Raw genomic sequence first — 21,142 nt, forward strand, 5'->3', positions numbered from 1 at the left:
AGAGGGATGTAAGGACCCAAGATGGATGGAAGGGATGGAGAGTTTGATTGTGGAATGAAAGGACCTAAGATAGATTTGGAGGATGAGGAGATTGACTTTTGAATGAAAGGACCTAAGATAGATTTGGAGGATGAAAGGATTGGCTTTGGAATGAAAAGACCTAAGATAGATTTGGAGGATGAAAGGATTCCTTGATCTTGATCTTGACTTGGAGTAGGATCATTTGAGTTTGTGCTTTCCTCTTGATTTGGAATTAGATTAGTGGAAGAGATACAAGGGATATCATGCTCTTGCTTAGGAGGTGGATGTTGAATGGGACTCTTCTCTTGAGATGAAAGGGGATCATCATGGATGGAATACCAAAATATTAGGGGATCATCATAAGATTCTTGATAGGTGGGATCTTAATCAAAAATAGGATTAGATTGGAGAGCCATGATATCTTGATCTTGATTTAGGCTAGGAGTCATTTCCTTTGACTGAGTTTATTTTTTCTCGGTTTGATGATGAATGGTCATACGAACGATCAAAGTTGATGTTTTTGATAGGTTGACATAGAGAAATTTACTCCTTGTGATAAGGGCCCTAGGACTAGGTTGTCTCTTCTTTAACTTAGTTTTGTGATGAAGACTTGTTCATCTCAAAATATGAGGAGTGGTCATACACGAATGATCAATGGTTTCTTTCGATGTTTGGATTGAGATACTTTGTTTGGAAACTTAAGTCTACTTTTATCAAATGAAGGTTTAGATTCCCCCTCATGACAAAGTGTGTCAAATGATATGGATAAAGTCTCCCGATATGAAAAATTGATTTGACAACTTAAGGTTTAAACTAGGTATGTTCAATGATGGACCTTTTGATCAGTGTGATGATGTAACCTGATTTTGATAAGAAAAAGTGTCATCTCTAGCTAGTTTAAGATCGACAAATTTGTTCTAAGACTGACTTGTTTGATTTGGAAATGATTTCTTTGGTGTTGTTGATTTGATTTCTTATGACCGTGTTTGATATTGGACCTGAAAGGATACTCAAGAAGTTTGATAAAATTTTCCAGAAAGGCTTGTTTTGCTCTCTGGTTTTCTGAGTTTGGACCATGTGCTAAGCCAAAGACTAGATGCGCTAAAGAATGATCCAAATGTGCTACAGGAAGACCCCGATGAGCTAAGCTTCCTCTCCTATGCGCTGACTCAGATTGTTTGAAAATGACCGCTTTGGATGGGTTATGCGCTAATATGTCCTGATTACGCGCTATTGTTTGAGCTCAAAGCGCTATGATATGTCTTGGATGTGCTACGTTGATGCTTGAATGCGCTACAATGATGTTGATAAGCACTACCTGAAAATTCACCAGTGTGATACTAGTTATGCGCTAAGTTGAGTGATGAAAGCGCTAAGATTCAGCTTGTATGTGCTAGAGAATGTTCCAGATGCGCTAGGAAGTTGATCCTACGCGCTAAACTGCCATGATTGCTCTATGTTTGTTGTTTTTTGAATTTTAACAACTTGTGATTTTGATGGATGATTTTGTTTTGGACACTCAAGCTTACTAAGTCGAATAGATAAACTTGATCACTTGGTTTGACATTCCCCTAATCTTGTTGGATGAAAGTCTTTCCTAAAGATAGTTGAAATGTTGATAACCATCTCAAAAGATGCTTTGTTGGATTTGGAAATCTTCTCCACTTTATGATTTTTCCTTGTTTGAACTGACTTTTGATTTTGATTGTTGGATACTTTGCAAGATATTTTAAAATTTGTGACAAAAATACATAGCACACATGAAGACAATGGTCATCCTAATGCTAAACATTGAGTGTATGTTCTTTTGAGGATGTGTTCAAATCCCCGATGTTATCACTAGTTTGATTTACAACAAAAGACACATCAGATAGACTCTTTATTCAAAGGTCATTGACAATATCATAGCCCACTAGTCTCGATACTCTGTCAGTTCAAAAAGCCTTGTCACCCCCTAGGGGGCGCCCATTTTTTTGCCTTTTACCAGAAATTAACTCAAAGTGAATTGCTTCACAATTGAGTAGTTATCTTGGGAGATATATGGTGAGTAATCTTGGGGGCAGATTCTTCCCCACCCTTGCACTATGATATTGCCAATGTTTGGCGACTGACTCAGCTCAAAGTTTCTAATGCTAAGGTTCGTAATCAGGCTTTCGTTCGGTCTTCAATGATAAACTCCCTCGGGAGGCTTCCCAACCTTTAGAACAAAGGCTTTACGCATCGTAAAGATACTGGTGGAAGGCTAATCGCTGAGAAAACCATTGAAGGGACTTTCGTCAACCTCCACTTTTGATTATAGTGGGTTGGAACACTTGGCATCAAAGTCGTTTCCCACTTAGGTCGTTCCCTTCACACCAGCCAAAGAATGGCTTTAAGAGTTTTTCAACCCCTCAAGAAAGTAGGCCTGCTAAAGGTTTTATTGCTTGAAATACTGAAAAACATAAGAGTGGTTTGGCTTTTTGATCACCTAGTTAAGGGGAGAGCATATACCTTCCACTTTCGAGACAAGGCAAATAAGGTTCTTTTTAGCATTCAAGACAATGATTTGCTAACTTCTACTTGGAGATGTTGCTCCAACAAGCATGGTGTTCCTTTTAACCTTTCATAGAAAAGTGTGTATTTCCAAAACTTTTGTAAAACAAGTCTGGTCAACAAAGTAAATCGTGATTTCGGTCAACAAAATTAAAGTCGATAGGGGAAAGTTTTCCCTCTTTGCTTTGCATAAAATGAACATGAGGTTCTTTTTCCTTTTGCAAAATAAAGTGAATCCTTTTAAACACCAAAGGATGGTGAGGTTCTTTTTAAAACTTTTGCCAAAGTAAAGATTGTTGGTTCTTTTTACAGCTTCCAAAATGAAGTGTTTTTCCTCTAATCTTAAAAGAAAGCAAATATGAAGTTGTTGTTCTTTTTACCTTGCAATAAAGAAGATGAATTTTCTTTTAAGCACCAAAAACAAGTTTGAGGTTCATTTTATGCACTCCAAAATAAAATGTGAGGTTTATTTTAACTTGTACAAGAAGGGAGAGTGGATTCAACCTGCAAGAATTAAGAATAATGTGTAATTTTTCTAACCATGTTTGCTATGTGTTCTATTTTGAGAAATAAGCTATGATCTAGGGTGAAATCTTTTATGCTTGTACCCAGGTTATGGTTCTTTTGTTTAAGTTGGTTTTAGTGGCATGTTGTTTGTTAGAGGTAGATATGTATAATGGATCTATGTTTTAGGAGATGATTGTGTGGTGATGATTTATATTTTCATGGACCTATTGGCAGTATTAGGGTTTATGATTACATCTATGATGTCTTAGTGTTGTTGATCTATTGAGGGTATAACAATGAAATATTAGGATTTCATGCTTAGGGTTACTTGATGATTAGATGTGAGATGTAGTATTATGATTATGATATATTGTGCTCATGAGGTCTTATGATGATGTTAGGGTTTTGTGTTATAATCTTTGGATGGCTATATGTTAGATGATGATTTGTGGTTATGATGTACTAACATATGTTCAAATGATTGCATATGAGGAATACTTATGATTATTAATTTTATTTGTCAGATGCATATATATGGATGTGTATGTTTGCAGGTGTTTTGTGTTTTGCTTTGATGCAGGTGCCAAGCATCAACTCCACCTAGCTTCACAGGTCTAAGTGTGCCTAACAATCCCCAATGGTGGTAATGGAGATAAAATAAAGGCCCAAGTTGATTTAGCCCTAACCATTGTCTCGTACTAGGACAATCACCTATGGTATTGAGTCTACCTATTTGAATTGCCATAAAGGCAATATTTGAATCCCTATATTAGTTGTCCTATTTAAGTGATGAATGGTGTTTTATTTTGGTTGTCTTATGCTTTCTTGTGTGGTATTTTGATTATGTTTTGAGTTGATAATATTAATTAAATGTGAGTACTTATGATTATTAGTATTGTTATTAAAATGATCATATAACTATATGTTATAAATTCACTTATATTATTATTAATCATGAGACTAAATTGTTATGTGAGTACTATATGATGATGGTAAAATAAATATATGTTGTTTTAATAGTGACTTTACTTTGGAGTGGTGATGATATTTATATTTTGGTTATGTTATTTTATTGTTTTGTTTTAATGGGAATTTAGTTAGAGATATTAAATTTCCACAGTTCATGATGAATATTATGTTAAGCTTCTGGATTCAACCCGGTGTATTTTGTAACAACGATCTTGAAAGCGCTTAAAAACCTAGCGATGTCATCTGCTGCAGCGAAGCCGTCTGCCGCTGCGAAGCCGTCTGCCACTGTGAAGTCGTCTGTCGCTACCCTAAGGTCGGTTGTTGTTGTCGTCCAGTCCCCTGTTTGATCCCCTGGCGAGGCTGCTCTACCTGGTGCTGCGAATGGGGGCTATGCGAGGGTTTCTCATGTCGCTAATACAGAGGATGGTGATGCGGTGCATCCAGCGCCCTCTATTGTTGATCAGGTTGCCCACGGCTTGGGGCATGTGGTTGTTACTGTTTGCAAACCCTTGGCTTTCAGGGTGTCTCTTGATACTGAAAAGGAGATCATCCACAACTCCTCTATGTTTGAATCTCATGGTCTGATTTGCAGGTTTCAGGGATTTTGGCCAAGCCTTCCTCAGCTGCACACTTGGATCTCCCAAAGCTGGGAACCGATACTAAAAGGTTCAAGTAACATTTTTCCTTCAGCCAAGGGTTTCTTCATTGCTAAATTTGAACATGTAGAGGATAGATCGAAAAATTTATGTATTAATCCTTTCAGCTGGGAGGACAAATTTGTTTTGATGGTTAAACCCTAGTTCTCGGGTTTTAACTCATCTACTGATTCATTTAATGAGATTCCTATTTGGGTTAGGCTCCCTAACCTTCCCCTCCATCTATGGACGGACTCTCTGCTAGAGGAAGTGGGGGAGGCTTTAGGCGAATTCCTAATGATTGATAAGGATTCTTACCAAATTTATCATTCTACTTATGCTCGGATTTTGGTTAACATTGATGTTTCTAAAGGGCTTCTAGTTGAGTTAGAGATTGAATCTTCCTTGGGATCTTGGGTCCAACCGCTCGACTTTGAGGGTATCCCCTTTAGATGTCGAAAATGCTTCCAGACTGGACATGTTGTTGCATGGTGTGAAACAGATAAAAAGAAAAAAAGATCTGCTTCTTGGTGGAAGGGTGCCTCCTCTGAACACTATTATGTGAAAAAGAAAAGCTTCTCCCAAGTGGTTGCGCAGGTTCCTTAGGCCGATGGTATTGTGCCTCTGGTTGCGCCTCAGGAGTGTGTGGATTCTTGCGGTGGCATCCCGACTGATTGTTTGAAAAATGTTGGATCTTCTTCTTCGGTGGATGACCTTCCCACTTCCCAGGTTGCTGCTAGATCTTTGTCTGATTCTCCGATTTCTGTTGTCTCTGCCTCTCTGGATGTTGGCTTTGTTCCTCCTGGTGATGGGAGGTCCTCTATTCTAGACCCATCCTCTTGGCAAAAGGCTGCTGCTAGGGTTGAGGAGGGATGGATTACTGTTAAAAGTAAAAAATATAAATTGTCCCAGTCCTCTTTTGATATGACCCTTTGATCCCACAAGGGTAGGTCAAATTCTTGATCCATCCTGGTTGGGTTGGGGTTGTTGGTCTTTTGCAGCCTGCTGGTTTTTGGTGGGGGTCTTTCTTATGTTGTTCCCCTTCTTTTGATTGGCTATGCCGAGTCTCTTTTGTGTTCTGTTTCTTTGAGTGGACTTTCAAGTTTATCTTTCAGTTCGGGTTACAGGTCCTTTTAAAACCTATCTTGTATAGGGTTTTTGGTCCCTTAAAAACCTGTTTTTCTTTAATCAAAACCCGTGTGTATTTTGTTTGCATCAACGTTTCGGATCATCTTGATGATGGATCATGGAGTGTGATCCGAAACGTTGATGCAAACAAAATACACACAGGGAGTTTAGTTATTCTTTTTATGAGTAACCTTTTATTATGAGTATTTTATTAAGTTTATTTTTGGGAGATGGTTGGCTTTCCCTTGGATGGCTTTTGTGATGGAATTTTATTGGTTTTTCTTGGGTTCTTAGAGGGAAGAAGGTTGTTCATTTGAGGGATATTTTGCTAGAGTTTTTAGAGATTGATTTGCATTTGTCAGAGAAGGGTTTTTGGAGAGAATTATTCAATATTTTGTGCATATTGGAAAGGGAATTGTTTTGGATGTTTCTTGGGATGTTTGACTGAAGATATTGCTAGACTTTGGTTGTTGTTTATGCCTTGATTTCTCATTGAAAGAACTTTTGATTGTGCATAGATAGCTTTCGTGCTTCAGTGTTCTTCTTTCTTCTTCTTGTTTTGTTGTATCTGTAGGACTCGAGGTAGGGTTTGATACCCATTATTGCTAGATGAATTCTCTTTGTTTTGGTAAAGAAAAGAAATTTTTTCAGTGCTTTGAAATGAAGTTTGTCATTGTTTTGGTTGTTGGTTATGTTTGTGTTGAAATTGGCATTGAATTCGTTCTCTTTCTTAAAGGTTTTCTATGAAATGTTTTAGGGGTTATGTCCAAATGAAAAAAGTTTGTTTTGATCGAGTTGGTAAGAAAGGAAATGATGTATTTAGTGTATTTTTACAAGGTTTGAGTGTGATTCATTCTTCCGGTTTTGAGCATTAAGTTTATGTTTTGAAGCCCTCTCCAAATGGAGTTTTTAAGGGGTTTCTTTATGTTTTGTGAGTCTTGTAACCTTGTTTCTTTGTCTTGGGGGTCAATTGATTGACTTTATGGAAGGTAAATAGACCCATCTCAAATGGGCCTTTGGTCGTTTTCACTTCCAGGGCCTGATTGTTGGTCTTTTAAGTCTCCCAAGTGCTCCATATTACATTTGCCTAGCTTCTAGTTCAAATGCACAGGTATAGAGCACAATTGCGCAGAACCAATGATCATATGTAAAAAAATAGTAAGTATATGTAAAGAATTAGTGGTCATATATGCAGATTTTGTGGTCATATACGCAGATTTAGGGTTTGAGTCAGTTTTGCCATGTTTCTCAATTTTTGGGGCCCAGGTGGTTTCTAAAGGCTTGTCTTGGGATTGTTCATTGTTATATCTATATTTGGAGGCATGGAGGTTCTTATTTGAGTTCATTCTTATCTGGATATGTTTCCTCTATGCTTGGTGGTATGTATGTACACTTATTGTTGCATTTGAGGTACCTTCATTGGTGTATCTAATGGAATATGAATAGGAAAGCTCTATGTGAATATCTAATTTAGTTTTTCAAATCATGATTCATTTATGACTTACTTGGGAGATTTGTATTGATGATCCAGGTGTTGATGTCCCATTTAAAAACGGTTTTATTTAGTGTTTATTTATTTTTAAATTAATTGGACATAGTTATTTATCCTTATAGTTCATTTATTTAGCCATATAATAATTATGAATATATTTTTTATTTATTTTTAGCTATTTTATATATATATATATATATATATATCCATTTGTAATGATTCTTCTATCATTATTATCCAACGCCTACAATTTGATTATATTGAATTAAGTTCTTATCTATGTCTCATAGACTTAGTCAGGAACAATAAATAATAACGACTAATTAAATGGCTTGGGTCCTAAGGTTAAACGGTAACTCAAAACATTTTTTTGCTAGACTCACTCATCCTTCTAAGGAAATTATTAAATATCACAAGTTCAATTAAATAATAACGACTAATTAAATGGCTTGGGTCCTAAGGTTAAACGGTAACTCAAAACAATTTTTTGCTAGACTCACTCATCCTTCTAAGGAAATTATTAAATATCACAAGTTCAATTCAATTGGATAGCGAAAATTTAAGTTATCGGCAAGAGTTGACCAGAAACTTGACACAAAGATGACACCGGACTACCTATCTCTCACCAACAAAACCACAAGATCTGTTTAATATTGCACCCCTATACCTGCAACCAACGACAAACCTCACACAAAATCTACCCACACATTATTCATCTGAATTAGTCTAAACAAAATAAATGCATTAAATTACAGATAACATAATAAAGGCAATGATGCAGACTACTACTGAGAAGGACACGAAAATGAAAGAGAGTCAGATTGTACAAGAAAACAACGACCTGAGGGAAGCGGCCAAGGCAATGATGCTCTTGGTGCAGAATGCTGAGGAAACTATGAAGAGTTTTTAATTTTCTTGTAATGTTGGGCTTGGTGTCAATTTATTGCTGGCCTCTTGCTATCCTTTTTTCTGCTGATCTTTTGCAGCTGTCTTGTTTTGTTTCCTTCTTGAATATCTTTCGAATGTAATTGGGTTTCGGGTCCCTTAAAACCTGTTTTTACTTAATCAAAAACATAATAAAGACAATAATTATATTCAATAATATTTACATCAAGGTTCACAACTAACACACACATTGTACGTATAATGAAATCCAGAAGTCCACCCTTAGTCTAAATTACATCGGAGCTAAGATTATAGAAATATATTATCATGGTTTTTAGGGGGCTATGACACTTTGAGGCATAACCTGCGCTCAATTTCTATTGGCAATTGCTCTAACAAACACATTAAGATCCATGTAAACTTGAATGCAAAATGGAAATTTGATTTGTCTGGACTCAGAGATATATTTTTAAATGGAGTTGCCAATAGCCAAGAGGCAATATGTGTTCCAAAAGTGAACGGTAGGTTGGGAACTCTCACCCAATTTGGAATTGACAGAAAAGGTCTCTATGAAATCGAGGAACTATAGCTTTAGGAAAAGCCAATGATTTATGCCATACTCAAGGCCCCACTAAAGTAGCATCTCACAATCCTCAGGGACACTACATATAGCAGACCAGCAAACCAAAAAAAAAGCAGGGTTTCCTTCCTAACTATTTCCCAATACCATAGCCTATGATCCCGTCCCGCCTTCATTTTCCCTTGATCTGTTACTTTCTAAGATGAGCCCGGAGCAATGAGGGGATGGCCTAAGTTGGAAGGTGGTTCTGGCATCCATGCATTAACGCAAGTGTCTTCAACGTATAATTTAAATTTGTCATTGTATGCCAAAAGTTCAAGAGAATGAATGAATGATAATAACATATATGAAGTCAAATATTTATTTTATGGGATTCACAAATAGTCAACAAATCGGATAAACACTTTATGGGATCCACAGATAGCTAACAAAGCAGATAAGCTCTAAAACCTACAAAGAAAAGCTCAACAATATTCCAACTATTTTTTTTTTCCTTTCGTATCTCGATCCAGAATTCAGCAACTTTTATTATCATATTTTCCTCGAACAAGTTACTCGAGCTGCTCATGTTTGGCATCTCAATGTAATTGATATGTATATCTTTGTAGGTCGAACACTCCATGATGTAATACCATTCCATCTCCACTTCTTGAGTACAATAACATCATCTTCTATATGTCCATTCTTCTTTAGGTATCATCCATCTTCTAGTTTCACGTTTGAATTTATGCGAACTAGTTCTTAGCTTAGCCATTGACATTTTGCTTTCCATTTTATTTTGTATTAGAAAACAATTAGAAAGAAGATGACCTATCATATCATTCGAATAGTGTCTTATAATAGTCCTCATGGAACTATATAAATTATTTGGTTTTCTAACATAAATTATTAAGCAACCTTCTATTTATTCAAATTCTTAGCTTTCTAATTAAGTGTTTTTATTTTTGTTATTTCATATAATTTATGATTTTTTTTGTTGATAATTACAAATATCTAACCATTTATTTTATGTATTTGTTATAGCAAAATTTTATATGATATTTATAAAAGAAAAATTAATTACCTTTAAAATATTCTTCTACAAAAATGATAGCAAGTCTTTCCAACAATCTAGAACTCCATAACATAAGGTATATGTGTATTTTTGATAATTAAAACAAAATTTCTTATGATTTTATATATTTATATGTTTGTTACCAATAGATAGTCCAACGAAGGACTCACTAATATGAAATCATGTAATTATACATTATTTCATTATTGCTCACTAGTACCATTCTAAAATTGATCATGGAGTTCTAATATCAATAGAGACGAGCATTCCTATTATCCAATTGTTGAAACTTGCACCATAAACAAGTAATTACAAAGATAAACACAAGCAAAAGATAACTCGAGATATTTACCATAAATAACCTAATGTGAAAAGCACTCCAACAAAAGAAACCAATACAATAATAATATAAATACAACAATAATAATCAGTTTATAGAAGCTTGATCCCTTTAAGGGCCTATAAGAATGCCTCTCTTCTAGTACTCTCACATGCACTTAATTTAGTGAACTTCAATGACTATGTAATCAACCAATCTTAAAACATGTTAATGGACTTTTCCTTTACTATGTAGTAATCCTAACATGACCAAAATGCAACTCTAAAAGGTTCAGCACTCATACTTAATTGTGTATTTCGATGCCCAAAACACACCCAATATATCGGTTACTCCCAACAACCAAAAATACAAAATACCAATCTATGATCTACTTCCGAACCTCTCTGATGTAGAAAATCAAACTTATAAACTCACACACTACAATTTACATTATGTTCTTCCAATATTTTGAGATCAATTTAACCTACTTGATAAATTCAACTTCAACTAAAACATCATAAGTTCAACTCTAGCAAAATTATCTTAATGAATTTAACTGCAATCAAACCAATTAACTCATTCAATTCTTCTTTTTAATTACTTCGCTCTACAACCCTTGTTAGCTTGTTTCATGCATCAACTCTTATTCTGTTCTTTCTAATTACTTCACTCTACAACCCACCATCACCATAGCTTGCTTCATACATTTTTGCTCCTACAAATTCTCTACAATGAGTAATACTCTTCTACCTTACTTGCCAATCATAAGAAAGGATTAAGGGGATACAATACAAGCAACATAAATATTAAGTGTATCAGCATGTCCTAAAGATAGGGTGAAATCCTGTGACACTAATATTTGCCATAAACCCCATTGATAGTGAATTGAAGAATCATCAGTATGAATTATATTTTCAGTACTGTTAATCTCTAGTGTTGTGTTAAAAGTTAATCTATACAAGCTTGCTTCAAAAGCACATAAGAACTTCACTTCTAGCCTACTCCCATTTGCACCTAATTTAGTGAAGCACTTTCAATTGTGAATAATCCCAAGACTATCATTATTGAAAAATAATGACCTCGAGATTTTTTTCTCTGTAATTCTTCCATGCTTTCCAAAGAAAGAAGATGTCCCCTAGAAGTAAAACCATTTCAAGTCTTCAAAAGACTTTCCAATTTTATCATTCTGTTTTATGTGGGGACAAATTCGTCCATGGCTACAATTGTCAACCTTACTATATTCCCATCGTTACGAATTCGTCTACAACTAAAAGAAACTAGTTCGACAACAACCAAAATCATTACTTGCAAACATTCTTTCTAAAAGAAGGAATCCCTCTTTTCCATCTTACCCTGCATTACACTATGATTTCTCAGCCACCTAATTATAATTAATTAATCAAAAACTTCTGAATAACATCGTTGTAACTTACAGAACATATTCCAAACAATAATCAGTAGATTGTCAAAAGACTATAAAAGACTAAGAGTTGCTAACCAAAGACTTAATATGATGACACATACGTTGTCAAATGTATTCCACCCAACCTACACCACTTATGGGACATTTTCTATTCACGAATGCTAAATAATCATGATGACATTTCCAAGCGTAAGGAACTAACTTCTTTCATGACAACATTACCTCTAAAGTATTTGCACATATCAAATTTTCAAGATTTGTAAAGGATGGAGTTGTATGCTACACATTATAAATGCTGGATTAAGGGTCTCATAATCAAATCCTGTCAAGAAATTTAAGCAACACATGAAATAAATGTGGCCTTGAATTTTTTTATCTTGGCACAAGAAAGGAAAAGGTAAACATTTATTTATAGCATATCCAAGAATCTTTGAAGCTGATCTGAACTTGTATGCAGTATACACTTAAAAGTCACCTTGGCTCTATCCTTTACAAGGATATAGATTAGGCGTGAAAAAGCTTTCTATTCTAATTTCTTCAAGACTGTTTTTCTTTGTGCAGGGTATATAGAATAAACAGATTACCCACTGCATGTAGTTGAAGACGAGCCCCTCTTTATGCAGCACAATAAAATATTACTGTATAATCAAATATCCCAACAATGATGAAAAGTATGCATATCCTGGCTTTGAGAAGTATTTACATTAATTGGAATTCTTGGCAGTTTTTGGTTACCCTTCTCAGGGACAGTATCTATATCCTAGCTTTGAATGGTTTGCTTGTACCATTAATGTAACTAATCTTGAAAAGACAACATTATCTCACCGCATTTTAATTATATTTTTGATACAATGTTGAAGTTCAATAAGTAAAAACCTCACTCATAATTGATCGTGTGATAATCCACTCAGATTTACTTACACCAGACGACTACATGATTTTAGCCTTTGAAAACAAAAAACTAACTAATGTCTCACCAAAACTATTGTATGTCTTCAAAGGACAATTTCCCATCACTGCTATCCCACGTGTGTAATGATTAAAAATGCTAAAACAAAATCAGTTTGCACTATCGTCTGAAAAATAATCCAAACTCCAGGTCCTTGGTCTGATTATCGATATAAGTCGTGCTTTCAGTATAAAATATTATACGCCACGTCGTGTTTGATCGACAAAGAAGAAATCATTAATCCGGTAACAATGATCTTGCACCCTTAAGATTTGAGACGTTGAATGCCTTGTTCAATTATAATAGAAGGGTAGGATGCTATTTATTATTTAAACCCTGCTTTCGCCAAAATAAAGCATTTACGACATTCAATGCATATTTAAAAATTGCATGCATTTGTAGACTTCTAAAATTGTGTTTATCTACACACAGCGTAAAAGTTCTAGAGATCTAAAGACTCGGATAGTCAAAAAGAACATGACTTAAGCATGCAACTTTGATAGTGTTGAACCTTATGGAGATAAACATATAATTCGGAACTGGAATATATATTTATACACATTATAGGGCAATAGTACAATCGGAACTAATCAGACCTCTGCATATGTACAACTCATGCCTAAGCAAAAAATATGACATCAAATTTTATTAATTTTACATACAGTAAGGCTCTACCAGCATTGCAAAAGTGCTTAGAATACAATTTCTGAATCTCACATAGCCTCCTTTGAAGACGAACATCGACTACTCCTTTCTCAGCAAACATCATACAATCATGAATCTGCACTCAAAAGGGATAATAATGTAATTCTACTAACAATAAAGAAAAACAGCTGATGCAACTCAGGCATAATTAAATAAAATGTACTTTTATCATAAACACATCTTAATAACTGAAGATATGTTACAGATCCAAAATATGTGTATCATGAGCTGAACAGTTTACATGCTGATGTTTAATTCGTTTGTTGACATTTGCATAGGTCCACAGATTAATCACCTTCAGGGGTCAATATTGAAACAAAACAACCCTATTCAGAACTTCCTTAATAGTTTAGAAATTAATAACAAACAAAAAAGGAGATCAATGTTACACTCAATCAATTCACACACAAGATGAACGAGAAGAAATATATGATGCTGATGGTGCAATTTAACATCATTTGGGCCAACCTTTAGGGTGAACACTGGAACAACACAACCTTATTAAGAACTGCCTTTAATAGTTTAGAAATTGATGATATCTGATTTCCACAATCCATAATTGTAATCAGTGCTAATTTTCTGGATTAGATTGTGTGATAGTTTTTGCATCAACATGTCAGATCACACTCCCTAATCCATCATCGGGATAGTAAAGAGCTAGGAGACATAAGATGACCAGTTGCAGATCAGACCTGGGATAAAAAGAAGAGGGGAGAGGAGAAATGACATGAGGCTTGAAGAAGAGGGATACCCAATAAAAGAAAGAAAGACAAGACCGGTTGATTGTATTGAAAAAAGAAGGAATAAAGAAAAGAAAAAGTAATATTAAAAAGAATACATATTACAAAATACTAAAAGAAAACTAAAAAATAGAGAGAATGAAACTAGAAAAAATTGATAAGCACAACTAATAAAGGATAAGACAATGAAATAAAAAGATAAAACAGATTCAATATAAGGCCAAGAAACAACAAATAAAATAAGAAAACTAAGAAGTTCTAAAAAAAAGTTAAATATGAAACAAATCTAAAAAGGAAATACATAAAAAATATGAAAAAGGATAAATATAAAAAGAAGAAAAAGAAGAACAAGAAAACAAATAAAATAAGCATAAATTTCATGAGAAAATGCCAAAACTTAAGGATTAAATACAAGCAAAAATATACATAGAAAAAACTACCTAAAAAACAAATTAATGAATACAAATATAAAAAGAATAGATAAAGAAGCAAAACAACCAGATTGTAAAAGAATACAATACAAATAAAGCTGATTAATATAAACCAAAATAAGGCTAATAAGTAATAAAATAAACATGTGAAAATTACTACTAGCAAGTAAGAAAGAAAAAGTCAAAAATAAGAACTATAAGAAAGGAAATTACTACTTATAAGTGATAATAATAATAATAATAATAATAATAATAATAGAAGTAAAATAAGAATATATATAAACTTAAATGGAATTAAATTAATACCAAAAAACTGAATACTACAAAGAAAGAAAAAAATATAAACTCATATAAAACAACTAAGAAATAATAATAAAAAATGCTTAACAACTTAAGAAATAAGCAAACAAATAAACTACGAAAAAATGAGCAAAGAAAGGAAGATGCCCGTATATATACACAAGCAAATAAATTCAAATAATAGAACTTATAAGTATTATAATAATACTTATAAGTTACTAATATTAACACCTAAAAAATACTAGAAATATATGATGAATGAGAGCAGCGTACATTCAATCAATTCACACAAGATGAATGAGAAGAAATATAGAAATATATGATGATGATGATGATGAAGTAGTTTAACATCATTTGGGGCAACCTTTAGGACCTTATTGAAATGTTATCCATTTAGATAGAAAACTGCTTTTATAATAAGCTTCAGGATAAATTCTGAAAGCATTAATTGTTTGACTTAATTCAATTTTTCACATACAGATTTATGTTTGCAAATGACTGTCATTAAGTCTAATAGTTGTAAAGAAGACCAGACATTAGAAAATTGTGTTCCATCTGCTACATCATTTAAATTGAATACCCTACAAATTCCTTTTCTCACAGATTATTTGGGCAATTCCATCTACCAGTTTCACTGTAGTTCATGCGAGCTAAGGCTTAGTTTAGTTGATATGATTTTTCTTTTTGAGGCTAATAAATTTGCATGGACTGTTAGGACGTAACAGTTTAGGATTTGTAGTATGCTCGTATACCACTGATTTTAACTGTCAACAACAGCTGTGAAAGAATATGGACAAATCTCACTATGTACTATTTGTGTCACAATTTTAGACTATGGTAACAGAATTAGACCAAAAAGCAATCATTCACAAAATTAATATCAATCAATCATTGCATGCCTCACCTGCTATAAAAAGATTGCACAAATCAGCAAGCAATGTATTAAATAAATGCAAAATATGATGAGTGAGGGATTAATTTTAAAAAAGAATCCTTTACTGTGTACCACAAACCCCTAACCCTGATGACCTATGTAATGTCCCCTATTGGGACTTAACTCAATTTGCCCTAGAATTCCCAGTAGGGTTTGGTTTATGCTCAGGAATGTAATGTCCCCTACCAGGAGTATGCCTGTTTTCCATAATTAAACACACTTCATCATACTTATTATGCCTTAAATCAAATTATTAAAACTAGAGAACCATTAGTATTCATAATACAATTGATAATTACCATAATACATTGTTGTAATAATCCTAAGTCCCCTTCAAAACAATGTCATGGTTACATGTATAGAGGGCCCCTATTTCCTTAGGTGTGTTAATTGTTCAGGGCATCGCAAGGATGCTAGTTTTTAGTTACAAATCCTTAAAACCACTATAGAGGAGAGTGGGCCACAAAATGTGGTGCAAATAGTGACAAATGTGGTCAATACATGCAAAGCAAAAGGGAGGTTAACTAGGGCAGCCTATAGACATATTCGGTAGACATATTGTGTGCATGCAATGAATAATGCACTCAAGGACATACGGAAAATTGGTTGGATCAAAATAGTTGTTAGTGATGCTAGAAATGTGCAGACGTTTATCTACAACCAACTCACTTAACATGCACTCTTCAAGACCAACTTCAAGAAGGAACTCTTGAAATTTATAGAGACTAGATATGCATCATATTTCATTCTCTTGGAGAGGATGCTTGAATTGCAAGAGGCATTGCAACTAATGTTTGTGACAGCAAAATGGAATCAACAGCCTAAGTCCAAGACAGAGCAGGGAAAGAGGGTGAAGGATGTGGTGAAGAGTAATGTTTCTTTGGGTGATGCAAAATATATCGTCTGCATCATTACAACAATTTTCAGAGTGATTAGATATGGGGATGCCAATGCACCTAGCCTTGGACAGTTGTCTGAGTACATTGATGCTATACTTGACCAAATGAAGGTAGTGTAGCAAAAAGACCCCACATTTAAATTCTAAAACAAACATACTCAGCCAACCATTCATCATAGATACGAAAAGCTCAACACTTCCTTGCACATGGCTACCTATGCATTGAACCTAAAGTGGTACATGCAAAGAGTTGGCAAAATTACACCTATACAAGATGTTGAGGTGAAGCCAAGTTCATTAAGGTTATTCAAAAGATATAGAATTCGAAATGATGTCAACATCATTTGTACTGAGTGTACAAAATTTATCACTCTTAGTGGATATTCTAAGAAAGCCAAGCTCGATAGGTTGTACATAGTGTCTTGTATCTAATTGATTGCAGCACACTCACATACAAGGAGAGTCCAACATCTCGATGGGATGTAGAGCCAGATGAGCCAACACAAGTTGATGATAATGCTACAGCCACAAAGTTGATTCGTATTAATTTTGAGGAGCTTGTGCATGTGGACTCCAATTCAAGGGATGATGAAAGGCATCACTTTTGGTCATTTTGTCATTTTGAACATTGTAATCATCATTATGAAATTTTGAATATAATATAAATTCCAAATTCAACATTTCATTGTTAATGTTCAATGCAATCCATGCAATGTGTTTACTATTTAGTTGTTTCAATTTACTTAGTATGCCAAAGTTTCATTTGTAAATTTGTAATTCTATGTTCTTATACTTATTCCTTGTGCACCATTTTATAACTATTTTTCAGGTACTTCGTGTATTTACATCTCCCCCCACCTCTGTCTTCAAACTTAGGCCCTTGGCCACTCCATCCCCAAAACCCATTCCTCCCATCTCCTTGTCAAGAAACTCCATGGAACTATGGTTATACTTTACTCTTATTGCAACAATTTAGTAAAGAACAAATTTTTGGTTTATGGCAATTGATCATGCTGCTGGGCTTGAATTTTGGTAACTTAGTCAACCGTGTTTTCCCCCCTGATTATTTAATGAGCAAGTGCAGGGAGGGCAGAGCCCCTCATGCAAGGCCCGGGAGGACTATCCCCCTGGGGGTGCTGGGGACAACACTCCTAGTCGGGGGTTTTAGGGGCAGTGCCCCTGAAGCCAAAAAATTGCCCATTATTTCATAAAGGAGTCGGCTAGGGTTTTGGTAAGTAAGTCAACCTTTGTAAACCGCCAAAAAAGCTTATAAATAAAAGAGATCATATTGTAATTTGCTCCTCTTTGCTGGATAACAGAAAAGAAGTGGACGGTCGTTTCTCTGGTGGATGAAGCCCACATTGGGTGAAGCACGTTAAATCTCTATGTTATTGTGTTTTGTTATTTTGCCTTTATTATTCTACATCATATTTAATATTGTTTATTGCTCTGATCTGCCTTAAAACCCTAACACAAATGATCAAGAATGGCCTCAAAATCCCATTATTGTATTTTCTTAAAACGTATTAATTTTTAGGTGCAACCAATCCTTATATAATACTATTTTTATTCTACATTTATGAAAATTTTCTGCTTTTTAGATAACTGCCTTGTCACAATATCTGACCAACCATGTGGCCAGGAGCTATTCATCATTTGTTTGTATATTTACAATATGCACTTCAAATGGTCAAGTTAAAATCTACAAGGTATTAGAACCTGATATAATGAGCTTACACTTTGCACTATGCAGTGACTTCTTCTTTGAACAAAACATTCTTGCGAAACTTTTGCCTAGATCCTTAAAAGAAACTTCCTTGGAATACTTTTGTTCTTTCCCTAGTAATTTAATTAACAATTTTCAACAATTGGTTAATAAATTTATGCAACATTTTCAAAATAACATTGGGCCAGAAGTTACATTAACTAATTTGGTGCAATAAAAACAAGGTGTTTAAGAGAAGTTGACTGATTTCATTGGTAGATATCAAACTTTGTATTCACAAATTTCTTATCCTCTTCCTGATGCTGATATTCAAAGAGTTTTTATTGGTAATTTACAGCCACATATTAGAGAGAAGCTTTGCTTATGAAAAACCCATCTTTCACGCACTTATGCACAACAACTCATGAATATCAACTTCAAGTTAGTCTATATGTATTATGAAGGTTCTTCATATTTGACTCTAGTTGATAAGTCTGAAGATACTCATCAAACTTACCAAGCCTTTAGAAAACAGAACAAAAACTCCATTAAGATAAACAACCATTCTTCCAACAACATTGAAAGTAAAGTTGCAGTCACAACACCTTATGTTGTAGCTCACTTTTCCTCTAAACTGAAGAATTGCAACTTCACACCACTTTCCGAGTCCTTAGTTGCTAAATAACAATTTGATGAAGCTTCTCCCCATCCATCTCGCAAATTCATCAAAGCCTTTGTCTCCTTCATTTAACCCAAAGGCCTTTTGTCAATATCATCCAACCTAGACATGGCATGGAGAGATGTATGGGTCTAAAAAGTGAAATTCAAGACCTCATCAACCCTAATGTTATTGTGGTGGATGATGTGAATGATAAAGAGAATAAATATGTAGCACCACCTAATCAAAACTTGCAAATCTTTACTAATCTTTTGCCCTCCCATTCCACGAATTTTGTTGAGCCTAATGATGATAGTTATATAGCCGTTGATGACTTATCTAATGAAGCTAACAACTTTATGAATCTGATAAAACAAGAGAAACCTAAGCCTAAACGTGAACCCAATATCACCTTTACCTCAAGTGATATCTTAAATGCACCCAATGGACCATTATACATTACTAATAGATTCAATAACAAACAAACTCACACATGTGGTGCTTATTGATCTAGTGTGTATGATGAACTTATTTACAAAAGAATATCTTTACACGCATGAATTATATTAAGGAACTTACAATAAATATGAAGTCTTGATTAAGGTGCATGATGGTTTCACTTGCCCCACCATTAGTTCCATTACCCTTCCTGTTGGAGTTGGTTCTAAGCGCTTAGATGTTCCCTTTACCATTATTCCTACCTGTTGTGACCATTTCACACATCGCCCCATTTGAAATGGGGACCCCCTCTTTTTGCTCGTTTTTCGCTCGCCTTTCGTTTTGTTTTTTAGGGTTTTGGTAGTTTGTCAGATGTCTGGATTAGGGTCAAGCCTTAGGGTTCCCGTTTTCGATCTTTTCAGGCCAGAATCCAGTCAGTCTTGAGAGCTTTTTGAGCTTCCTTTTGTAGGATGCAATTTTGAATGAAGTGAATTCGCCAGAGTGGTCTATTTTCAATTGGAATTCTGAATGCAGAGTCTAAATTTGTCTAAGTGTTATGATGAAATTGTGAATTTTATCCAATTGAGTAATTTTGACCAAATTTTGAGTTTTTTTTTTATTTTTGATCTTGGGTATTAGGAATGATTTGTTTTTGCCTCGTGAAGTGATTAAACTTGTGAAATCATGATATTTTGGCCTGTAGGAGCAAGTTCGCTCCTGTCCCTCAGTGAAGGACCGGAGCTCGTTTTTAAAAATCTCACTATCTCTGCAGGGTCAAGACAAATTTCGAAATGGAAGTGATAAAGAGAGGCGTGATCTTTCCGTTGAATATAAATTGAAGAATTTCACAAACACGGAAATGCCTCAGGAAGCAAAATCGCTCCTGTCCCTCAGTGAAGGACCGGAGCTCAAAATCAAATATTGCCTTGTCCTTGCAGGATTTGAACAACTTGACGATTTGAAGAGATCAAAGGAGATGTGTTTTATCAAATGAATATAACTTGAAGTGCCGTCATGAAGGAGAATGAACCAAAAAGAAAAAATCGCTCCTGTCCCTCAGTCAGGGACCAGGGCGAAATCCATTGTAGCTCCTGTCCCTCTCCCAGGGACCAGAGCGAAATCCTTCATAGGGCATGTTCTGGACGAAGATCAAGCAAGTCTTAAGTTTGAAGGCAAGAAAGGCGGTGAATTGAACCCGTTGAAGATAAATTGAAGATTACAAAACGTCAACAAGGGACCTAAATGCCCAAGTTCGCTCCTGTCCCTCAGGCAGGGACCAGGGCGATTTTTGTCTTAGACAAATTTCTTGCTAAGTTACAAAGATTTCCAAGCCAAAGATGAATGAAACGGAGCGCTACAAGGCCATTGAAGATAATTTTTGAGGTTAGCAAAGTGAGATGAAGCCTACAGGACTAAGTTCGCTCCTGTCCCTCAGTCAGGGACCAGGGCGATATGATGATTATATTGTCGTTCCTCCAAATTCAAGACACTCCAAGACGAAGAACAAGGTGGTGAGGTCGTTTTAAGGCATCTCAATGAAGAACAAAGCATCAAAGGTCGCTAACATTGAAAGATTTGCACCAAATACCTAAGTTCGCTCCTGTCCCTCAGGAAGGGACCAGAGCGAAATCCTCATGAGGCTCTAAATTTTGAAAGTTTATCAAGTATTAAGTGATTGAGAAGGATCAAGGGACTTTATTTTGCACGATGAAAGTAATTGCAAGTCAATGGAAGCAAAGACAAGCTCAAAACCTTGGAATTCGCTCCTGTCCCTCAGTCAGGGACCAGAGCGATATTGACTATAGTTGCCAAATCCTTCAAAAATCACGTTAAGTCAAC

The 21,142-nt window shown here is 35.0% G+C and overlaps 1 protein-coding gene across 5 annotated transcripts in view; it reads right to left on the bottom strand.

Annotated features, from left to right (window-relative positions):
* Window positions 1-12,957: 12,957 nt before the first annotated feature.
* Window positions 12,958-21,142, bottom strand: part of LOC131032640 (WPP domain-associated protein) — a 65,993-nt gene continuing 57,808 nt past the window's right edge. For all 5 annotated transcript variants that reach the window (XR_009103489.2, XR_009103488.2, XM_057963659.2 and 2 more), the window contains one exon: window positions 12,958-13,275. The gene's annotated coding sequence lies outside the window, so the exon portion shown is untranslated. The remainder of the gene's footprint in view (window positions 13,276-21,142) is intronic.

Source organism: Cryptomeria japonica, chromosome 11 (assembly GCF_030272615.1).
Source record: "Cryptomeria japonica chromosome 11, Sugi_1.0, whole genome shotgun sequence".
In the NCBI taxonomy this organism is placed as follows: domain Eukaryota; kingdom Viridiplantae; phylum Streptophyta; class Pinopsida; order Cupressales; family Cupressaceae; genus Cryptomeria; species Cryptomeria japonica.